A 9,819-nucleotide genomic window follows, 5' to 3' on the forward strand; every position below is an offset into this window, starting at 1 on the left:
TCAGCGAGCGGAACTCGTTTAAGTCCCCGCGGCTCTGTGCCTAGATATGGGGCCCTAGAAGCCTCCACTCAGCCATTAGAGCCCCCTTTACTGAATTGGTGGTTAACCTTATTTCGAAGCTATACGCGGGCTTATTGGGGCCTTACCAAGCTCCACTCATGCCAGGCAAGCTTCGTGCACAAAAATGAGCCAAGTGGGTAACATTTTCTACTCTTGACTGGCCCACGCATGGCAGAAATCACTAAATTTGTTCGAATATTTTTTACGATTTCGGTGCATTTTCAATTTTTTATTGGAGAACAGAAAAAGAATCTGTTACTTTAGCTGTTTGGGCGTAAAGATGGAATCGTATATTTTCTAGACATTTCTACTTCAGACGTCTCCATTTCAGGCCTAATTCTACAGTGATTAAGTGGAGACTTATGACTTGTACTATTTATCCAAATTTGGATTGGAACTGGCGATTCTAGCGAAGAAAAAGATAGTTCAGTCGTACGTAACAAGTTTTAAATTGTTTGTTGTTAGTTTAGCAAACATTCAACACAACTCACTTGCTAGCTTGTCAGCTTCTTCATTGCCTGAAAAGTTCATCCCTCTCCTTGCAGATCCCAGCCCTAGCAAGGAAGCGAGGGGTGAAGAACTTGCAAATTCGTAGAAAGTGTCTGAGAAGGGCTAAAAACCGCCGAGTTGGTTAGAGAAATAACCGCCAAAAAAAGGAAAGGGGGAATCCCCCTAAATAAGAAGAAAGAGAAAGCAGCATAATTGGATAGAGGCAGTAATTATCCAACTAATAGAAAGGTCAGTTACGCCGAAGTCTTAAGAATCGGAAGGGTAAAATTCAGCCAGACGAAGCTGCAAGGGTCAACGCCACCAGTAAGACTTTGGAGTGAGTGGAAATGTATTTTTTCCTAAGAATTGCGGGGTCCTAAGTCCACTTGATGTTGGAAGCAACTTACTCCCCCTTTTTTTGGTCCACTAGCCCCACGTTTAGAGCTTAGCATCCAAACTTTCCAAATGTTAGGCAATGACGTCTTTACGGTTTCTTACTACGACAGATGCGGATCGTCAGCTGCTGCCTCACCTCTCCCCTGGGAGCAGCGTGTCCGAAGCAGCTCGCAGATGTTAGGTGCTCCTTTATATAATTCGCAGAACACAACATGACTACGAATTACATTCAGCGTAAATTCGTCCATACTTTGGACCAAAGCTTGGCCAGAGCTGAACATATTTTTTTTAAGAAATGCGGGATTCTAAGTCCACATCCACTTGATGTCGGACCGGACCGGTGAAGCAGCGTCTGACGATTTGCCTATGCCCTGGTAAGAAACCGTAAAGCCATCATCGCCAACATTTGGAGTGGAAATGTCAAACCCGGATTACTGTCACAATTATAGACCACGATATAAGGAGTACTACCGAGAATGTGCAAAGGCCAAAGGTCACAATTGAGGTCTGAGACCTTAACGTTCTCGCTGTTAAAAAGAAATTGGAAACTATCTCCCCAACAACATTTTCCACTTCTCCTTTAACAGTGAGAAAATTAACGTTCCGTACCGGTGTCAACAACCCCTGGAGAAAAAAGACGTTAAATCTGCTACGCTAAGTGACAGAGAGCAAGCGCAAGCATTCACCAAGCTAGTCAGGCTGAAATGGTACTCAAATAGTTGGACATAAAAATGCGTATTTTTCAGTTGTCTAGTTTCTGAGAATGGGTCCGTGAAAGAAAGGATCATTTTCGACCCACCGCATTCTCCATCTTTCCAACAAATATTAAAACTAAAACCAGGCTCGAAAAGTGCTAATCGAGACCTTGCATTTGATACCCCACATGACAATATTTGGAGGAAAAAACATACACCCGCCTTTTGCGCATATCTTCCTCCCTTAAATTCGACGTGGAATGTCGTAGCTCACTGTATGCGTGAGCGTTCATAGCTCCCACCTTTCTACCAAATTTAGTGTCAATCGCTATAATCGTTTCCGAGAAAAATGTTGTGACAGACAGAAAGACAGATAGACGAATAGACAGATAGACGAATAGACAGACAGACAAAATTGCCGATGGCTAATAACGAAGACCCCGATGATAAGCACGATGATAATAAGATCACCACCAAGAACCGGTAGAGAATCAAACCACAGGATGAGCTCTACTTCCTGCATAACTAATGTGGCAGAAGAACAAACAGAAGAAATCGACACCAGAAAAAAAGAAATAACCCAGCCAACATACGATAATATATCCAACACCAGCGCGAATGCAACCAAAAAGGATAATTTCACCAGGTTGATTTCGCTAATTATACAACTGATGGAATACGTCAGCCCAATGAATAATGTGCACCATGCATTCGCAATCAGGTGCGGGCCATACGAGCTTTTTATGACATAGCCCGTAAGGAACTCGGCAATGGTTTCCTAACACTGCCAAAGGAGACGATGACAGATAAAAGAAGTCAAACATCCCCAACGACCTTACTCCACAGAAAAGGCCTGGCCGAAATCTGGGTTCGGATCGTTACACAGCCAAGTCACGAAACCCAAAAGCATGTCAGGGAACCCGTTGACGACTCAACCGCACGCCAACAGGTACAAAAGGAAAATAAAAAGAAAGGATCCTCCGCCAAAATATCGACCAGTGCTGGGGTAAAGGCGCCAACAGTCAAAGGGATCCGCGCCAAAATTGGACTCTGGTTAAAATAAGGAAGGAGCGCAGTGAAGCAGGGATTACGTAGCGAAACTGCCAAGAAGCGCTGGAATAACAGCAAAAAAGGGTCTGTCCTATGCCGATTTTTTACGAAGGGTTAAGGTAGATCCTACGCTGAAGGAGCTTAGCGACAATGTAGCGCGAATTAGGCGAATAAAAAAAAAGAGGATTACCTTTCGAACAAGAAGGATCATTACGACCTACAAAGGAACATCGAGACTTCACTCGACCGTCCGCGTAAGTCGGCCAATGGTTACAAAAGGGTGTAAAGCCGAGACGAGGTCACTAACATGTAGGAAATTTGTGCAACGTTCAAATACCAGTTGAAACTGGAAGACGTACAGGAAACGGACATCAAGAGGAGGAGAGCTAACAGTAGAACGCAGACAGCAACCCTAACTATGTCTGTGACTTCAGCTATAAAAGCACTATATGTGGGTAAAGTTCGCATCGGTTGGGTGTTTCCAATGCCTTGGATTCGGACATATGACGACGGATTGCACTAGTACCACCGATAAATCTGAACTGTGTGAAAGATTTGGAGGGAAAAATCATTTAGGGAAGAACTACACTAGGAGTGCTCATTGCCTTCTATGCAGGGAAATCAAAGATCGCGATTGCAGTCTCATAACGAGTAGGACCAGGAGTGGAGCCTACACGATCGCTTTAAGTACCCTACGTCAATGAAAGTCATCCAGCTGAATCTAAATCACTGCCAAGCCGCCCAGAACCTACTAGCCCAGAAAGCATGTGAAAGGAAAATCTATGTTGCTATCCTCTACGAACAGTACAGCCTCCATCAAGGCGTTTGGGAAGCAGACATAAGTGGAAAGGCTGCAGTGTGGGCTTGTGGTAGTCTAGTCTTGCAGCAAGCAATGAAGCATAAAGAACACGATTTTTAAGGTTTTGTGTGAAACAAAACCTTATTAGAATCGAGACGGTGTCTGTCTGTCTGTCTGTCTGTCTGTCTGTCTGTCTGTCTGTCTGTCATTCTGTCACAGCCGATTTATTCGGAAACGGCTAGACCGATTGTCACGAAAATTGGTGAGAGTATGTAATCTGGTGTTCCCTTTACATGCAGTAAGTGGCGCCATCTTGTGTTAAGTTTAAGGGGGGGCTCCCCATACATGTGAATGGAGGGTGCGAATTTTTTTTTCACAGAATGTAGCCATGTAGGGTATCAAATGAAAGGTCTCAATTAGTACTTTTCGAATCTGGTTCAATATTTGATATTAGATGAAACATAGGGGAGTGAGGGTTCAAAATATGACCCACAAAAAGTGTAACAGGTCTCGTTCTCAGAACCTATCCAACCGAAAAATCTGAAAAAAATCACAGTGGTGCATCTCTACGGAATCTAGGCCTCAAAATATATCCGGTTCCGATATCTGCACAAATAAAGTTAATAATAGTATATTTCCACATTTTAGAAATTTACCCGGCACCCCCCTTATGTTCATCCCAGAAGTACAAAATTTGGCATGCGTATAATGAAGTACATAATGCACAGTTTGGTCAAGTTTGAAGAAAATCCAACTATCATATTATTGACAAAGTTATAGGGGGTGAAACTTTACAATTTTTTGTGAATTTCGTGCATTCTACAACCTGCATGACGGCATCATCACATATCAATTCGACAATACCACAACGAAATGAGTTCTTATGAATTGGGTCCCAGAGAATTATTTTGTTTTAGTTTTATAGTTTTTTGTCAGCCAGACATGTGTGTATGTAGGTATATAATATATGCGTGCTAATGAACTTTGCGGGTAGTGCCTAATTCAAATAGATATAAGAAGTAAATCGGAAATATGGGTACGATCAATTTATATACGTGCATATATATGTGCACGGTAATAAGCAGTTTGTTTGTTTAGGGTGAGCGTGATATCTATGGCTGTAATATGTACGTATGTCTCGTAGTTTGGAAAAATATGAAGGATTATGTTGGCCTTGTAGCTATATACGGACAGAAAAATGTGCGTTGAAGTTTCTCACATAAGATGAACACAAAACCTTTATACCCGAAGCGCGAGCTTCCGGTATTCCGACTTGTTTCATTTTGCTCCAAGTATTCTGCAGAGCAAGCGCATTGGCTGACGTACACCGCTGCGAGAGAAGATTCTATCGATCGAAATGGTCTTTCCACGCAGAACGCAAGAGGGATATGTACATCGGTATCGGTTTACCAGGTGTACAAGCTTAAATTCGCTGTTTGCTCATAGATGGCGTATGTGAGCATATCAAGCTGCTATGAGCACGCCTTTTTTTTAGTTCGACATTTGTCAACAATTGTCAGTGCATATCATCAGCAATTTCATGCAAAAACATTCTTTTTTCTCTTCAATAATCATGTCCAGTTTTGTTCCCTGAAAGAAGCATTTGCGGGAGGCTCTGCTTTTTTACTTCAATTTGAAGAATTCAGCCGCTGAATTGCATCGAATGATTGTGGAGACCTACGACGACAATGCTCTATCGGAAACAACGTGCCGAGACTGGTTCCGTCGGTTCAAAGATGGCGATTTCGATCTGACCGACAAGGAACGTGAAAATCGACCCGGGAAAGTTAAGGACCACGAATTGGAGGCTCTTTTGGATGAGGACGATACTCAAATGCAGAAAATGCTCGTTTCCATGGGTCTACGTGCAATGGGTAATGTTCAAAAGATCGGAAAATGGATGCCGCATGAATTTAACGATAGGCAGTTGGAGCGACGTTAAACCACATGCGAAATCTTACTTGCCAGACACAAAAAAAGATGCTTTTGCATCGGATTGTGACTGACGACAAAAAATAGATTTATTTTGAGAATCGTGGGTTGATGTCGGCCAACCAGCGACATCTTCTACAAGACCAAATCGCTTCGGACGGAAGACGATGCTGTGCGTTTGGTGAGATCAGCGGCGTATTGTCTTTAAGAACTGTTGAAACCTGATGAAACTGTCAATCCCTACCGTTATCACTAAGAGCTCATCAAATTGTATCGTGCTCTGAATGAAAAACGGCCGGCATATCAACAAAGACATGAAAAACTGATTGTCCTCCATGATAATGCTCCGTCGCACATGTCGAAAAAAATTCGAAACTACTTAGAAACGCTCAACTGGGAGATACTATCCCACCCCACTCATTCACCAAACCTGGCCCCCTCCGATTATCATCTGTTTTCATCGATGGGCCACTCGCTCGCTGGGCAGCACTCCGATTCTTACGTAAACGTTCGAAAATGGCTTAATGGCGTGGTTTGCTTCAAAAAATCAACAATTTTATTGGCATGGTATCCATAAATTACCTGAGAGGTGGAAAAAATGTGAAGATAGCAATAAAACAGCGGATTTAAGCTTGTACACCTGGTACCTGCTTTTCAATCCTCGGACTACAGTACGGACATAGTGCTCCAGGAGGCATGACACCAGCCTGCCACGTGTGGCATCTACAATTTATAGATTATAGGTCAGACAATTAACTTTTACGAAAATGACGACAAAATATGACCATAAAAAGTATTACAAGCACGACATTATGGTTTCTCTAGGAGGAAGACAAGCAGATTAGCCGAAGCGCCCTTTGAGTGCTGCAGATTTATCTGTGTTACCCCCAGCATGATCTGCTTACGTGAGGGTTCATCAGTCCCCGTCGAACCATTGATCCTCATCTCCTCCAACGGCTCGTTGGCGGCATCGATTGAATCCAGGTCGTCGTCTGGTTTTGCAGAACGGAATACGTTTACCTTTGCGTTCCTGGCTCCAAACTACACTTTATAGTCGACCTTTCCCTTCTCCGTTTATACAGAGTAGAAAAGGTTGGCTGTTTGCCTGGGGTTCTACCTCACTTGATAACAACCCAGTCGTCCATGTGAGTCCTGGGGTTTTGAAGGCGCAGGGATTGGACGAGCTTGTCCTTATCCATGTGGATCTTCAGCAACCAGAGGCGAGCGTTCGGTCTCCTGGGAATCTCGTCGTAGTGGATGACTTTGAGCTCTACGCCCTCCCAGGCGTCATTGATCTTATCAACACACGAACCGAGAAGGTCCCTGGAGAATTGGTTCTCGCGAACTATAACGTGGATCCCACGGACCACCTGAGAGGAATCAAAGCAGGGAATGGATCCCGTGTGTTTGCCTTTTGCGTCAGGAGATGCTCAATTACCACCTCCGACAACCTGGCGTCAATACTGGTTCACAACTCCGGCGCTAGTTTACCGCTAGCGGAATTACCATTCGTCAGCGCCACACTTAAGTGGCTCCTGGTCATGTCGCTGAAGGGTTTCGCAGTTCGTGGTTCGTCGGCTGCCTGTTGCTACGTACTTCCCTCCAGATGTTGCTTAGTCTCCCAATCTGCTCCAATTGTGATCTTGTTCGACTTCGTCTTGAGATCGATTGCGTTTGAGAGCGTTAGGCTCCGCCTTCTGCTCATCTGCCGGGCGTTCACCGTTGTATTCCTCAACAGTGATATTTAGAGAGGTCTTTCCATCCCGCTCGTCGACAGTTCTGGCCTCCTTATTCTTAGCAATCTTGCTGAAAATATGCCTGGCCTTCTGGTATTGGCTCTTGAGCAGGACACTAGAGGACCTTCGCTTCTTAGCCGGTTTCCGGTGACCGACGCTCTTGTTGGTCTTTACTTTTGAGGGATGCCCCGAATTCGAGGGTTTCGGGTTAGCAATACTATGTCTGGTACTCGATACACCCAGCTTGACGGCAGTGGATTCCAGGCTGGAAACCACTAGTCCGCCTGCCGCCCCACTCCGGGAGGTCTCTGCCGTTGGTTTCAGCATAGCGGTGCTACGGCTGGCACCGAGTGTGTTCTCGAGGGCTGCTGTCTCCTGGCTGGATGCCAGTAGCGCCTGGTGCGCCTGGCATCAGCACTTCTTCTTCTATGGTCGATTTAGTTATTTTTTTTTTTATTTGAGTCCATATCTTTGTCCCACGTGTAGTCCAGGAAGAACGTCCGGCTTGGCTAGCCCGGCCACCAGGGTAAGCGCCTTATTTGAAACTGAAGGTGCCCAAGGTATTCAGAGTTCGCATACTAAAGACCAAGCTCCCCAATGGCCACGCAGCCCTCGGCGTATGCTTTACCACCTCGGCTTGGGATCCTATCTGCACTTTCTCGAGTGTAGGGAGAACGATCCCCGGGCTGTCACTTCGGCTCATCCCCCGCCAAATCCACTTGCCCCTAACACATAACCAGGAGACAAGCAGATCTTCATCAGTTGGATGAGCCTAGTCCCAGCCTGACCCTACACACTCTTGACCCGTCCGAAGACGGTTTCCAGCGGCCACCGCGAGGATATCTCTTTAAAACTGAAAAAAGTCGCTATTCTTATACTAGCGCCGCTATCAGCTATGGTCTTATTTAACGTGCCTCAATTAACCTTCATTATCACAAATTGATTAAAGGTTACGTGATAGAGGCTATTTCCTCAGGAAATTGGTTATGGAGAATTAAGTTCACCTAATTTTCTATGTTAGAAGATATACTGAAGATGGATATCGTCAGTTTTCAACTTCATCATTCAGACCGCAGTTTCTCTATCACTCGGGCGTTCGTTTCCGCCTGCTGACTGAAATGAGCCACAAGATCTTATGTACTAGATATGCTAATTGGGATGTGTCATCTTAAGTTTCGCTTTTCCTGACTAAATTTTGGGTGTCATCGTTTAAACTGAACTAGACAGAGACCTCCCTCAAATACACCCGATTAGGGGGATCCCGTCACAACTGCTCTTCGCTTTCTATTCCCTAGTGCAGCATCAAACTCTTAAACAGTCACCCCAAGCTTGTTAGGTGTCAGAAAACTAATAGAACCCACTTTAATCGTATTTTGTTAATGAATGAATGAGATTGTTGCGAATTTACATATTGTAATCGACATGGCATACTACATATTTGTATTTATGAGATGTGACGGTGGTTTACTTGCCGAAAGATCCCAAGCAGACTCATCGCGGTATTTTCGATGACGAAATAGTTGTCCAAGGTTAATTCGATGTTTTTCAGATTTGTTAATTGTGCGAGTCATCATCGTGGGTAATTCTAAAGATACTTGGCGCCATTTGAAACAATCGCACGAAGAGCGCTTTCACAGGCGAGAGAGTCTATACTACCAGCAACAGCAATATAGCAATTAAGTATAGTTCGACCTCTCAGATACAAAGTTGGCCTGAGAAAAAAAGATACTCATAGTATCTGAACGTATACACTCGTTACCCGCTTATAAGATAGTGTAGTACTACGTCGAAGTGCATAGTGTGGTCAACAAATAGTCGATGGAACTGTCTCACCACCAACTAATTTCGTCTCGAGGAAGTGCGATAAGAAAGTTCGCAATAAGGGCGTCACGCTTTTTCGTGACAAAACTACACAAGCTAAAGTGAAATGTTTTGCGATAAAGTATTTTTGAATTAAATAATTTAGTGTTGGCGGTTTATCACTGATTAACGTACAAACATGAGGGGATGTAGCTCAGATGGTAGAGCGCTCGCTTAGCATGTGAGAGGTACCGGGATCGATGCCCGGCATCTCCAACAATATTTTTGTTTATAGGTGAAAATTTACCGTTAATATTCATCGCAACGTCCTAAATTTTCGTTACAAATATATCAAAAGAGAGTTTATATTATTATATTTTAATTTTATTTCCGAGTTATGACAATCTCGGCAGATGCCGGATTTTACCTAATACTACCACTAAGTCCCAAGCATTTAGGCTCGGACGATCCTACCTACTTAAAAACTAAAGGAGCGCTGGTGGTGGTGGCCGGTGGTAGGTCAGTGGGAGAATCCGTCGAATACTCCCCGCAACATCGAGCACGTATGCAGAATGGTGTACTTCTGCATGGTTTGAACCAGACTGTGCGAAAGTCCCAGGACATCAAGGGAAGCCGTCAGGGATTTAGGTACAATACCTGTAGCTGACAATATTATGGGAACTACAACCACCCGCTCGAGACGCCAAATTTCTTTGATTTACCGAGCCAATGGCTCATAGTTCACCTTCTTCTCCACGTATTTCCGTTCGATGTTGCTATTATGGAGCAAGCAATATCAATTATATACGCGGAGCGACCCGTCTTGTCAACTAACAGTACGTCAAGCTTGTTGTGTGCAGTA

The 9,819-nt window shown here is 44.2% G+C and overlaps 1 non-coding gene across 1 annotated transcript; it reads left to right on the forward strand.

Annotated features, from left to right (window-relative positions):
- Window positions 1–9,160: 9,160 nt before the first annotated feature.
- Window positions 9,161–9,233, forward strand: Trnaa-agc. Its single transcript has one exon. It is a non-coding gene; the product is annotated as a tRNA-Ala (tRNA).
- The last annotated feature ends 586 nt before the right edge of the window (window positions 9,234–9,819 follow it).

Source organism: Hermetia illucens, chromosome 6 (assembly GCF_905115235.1).
Source record: "Hermetia illucens chromosome 6, iHerIll2.2.curated.20191125, whole genome shotgun sequence".
NCBI lineage: Eukaryota > Metazoa > Arthropoda > Insecta > Diptera > Stratiomyidae > Hermetia > Hermetia illucens.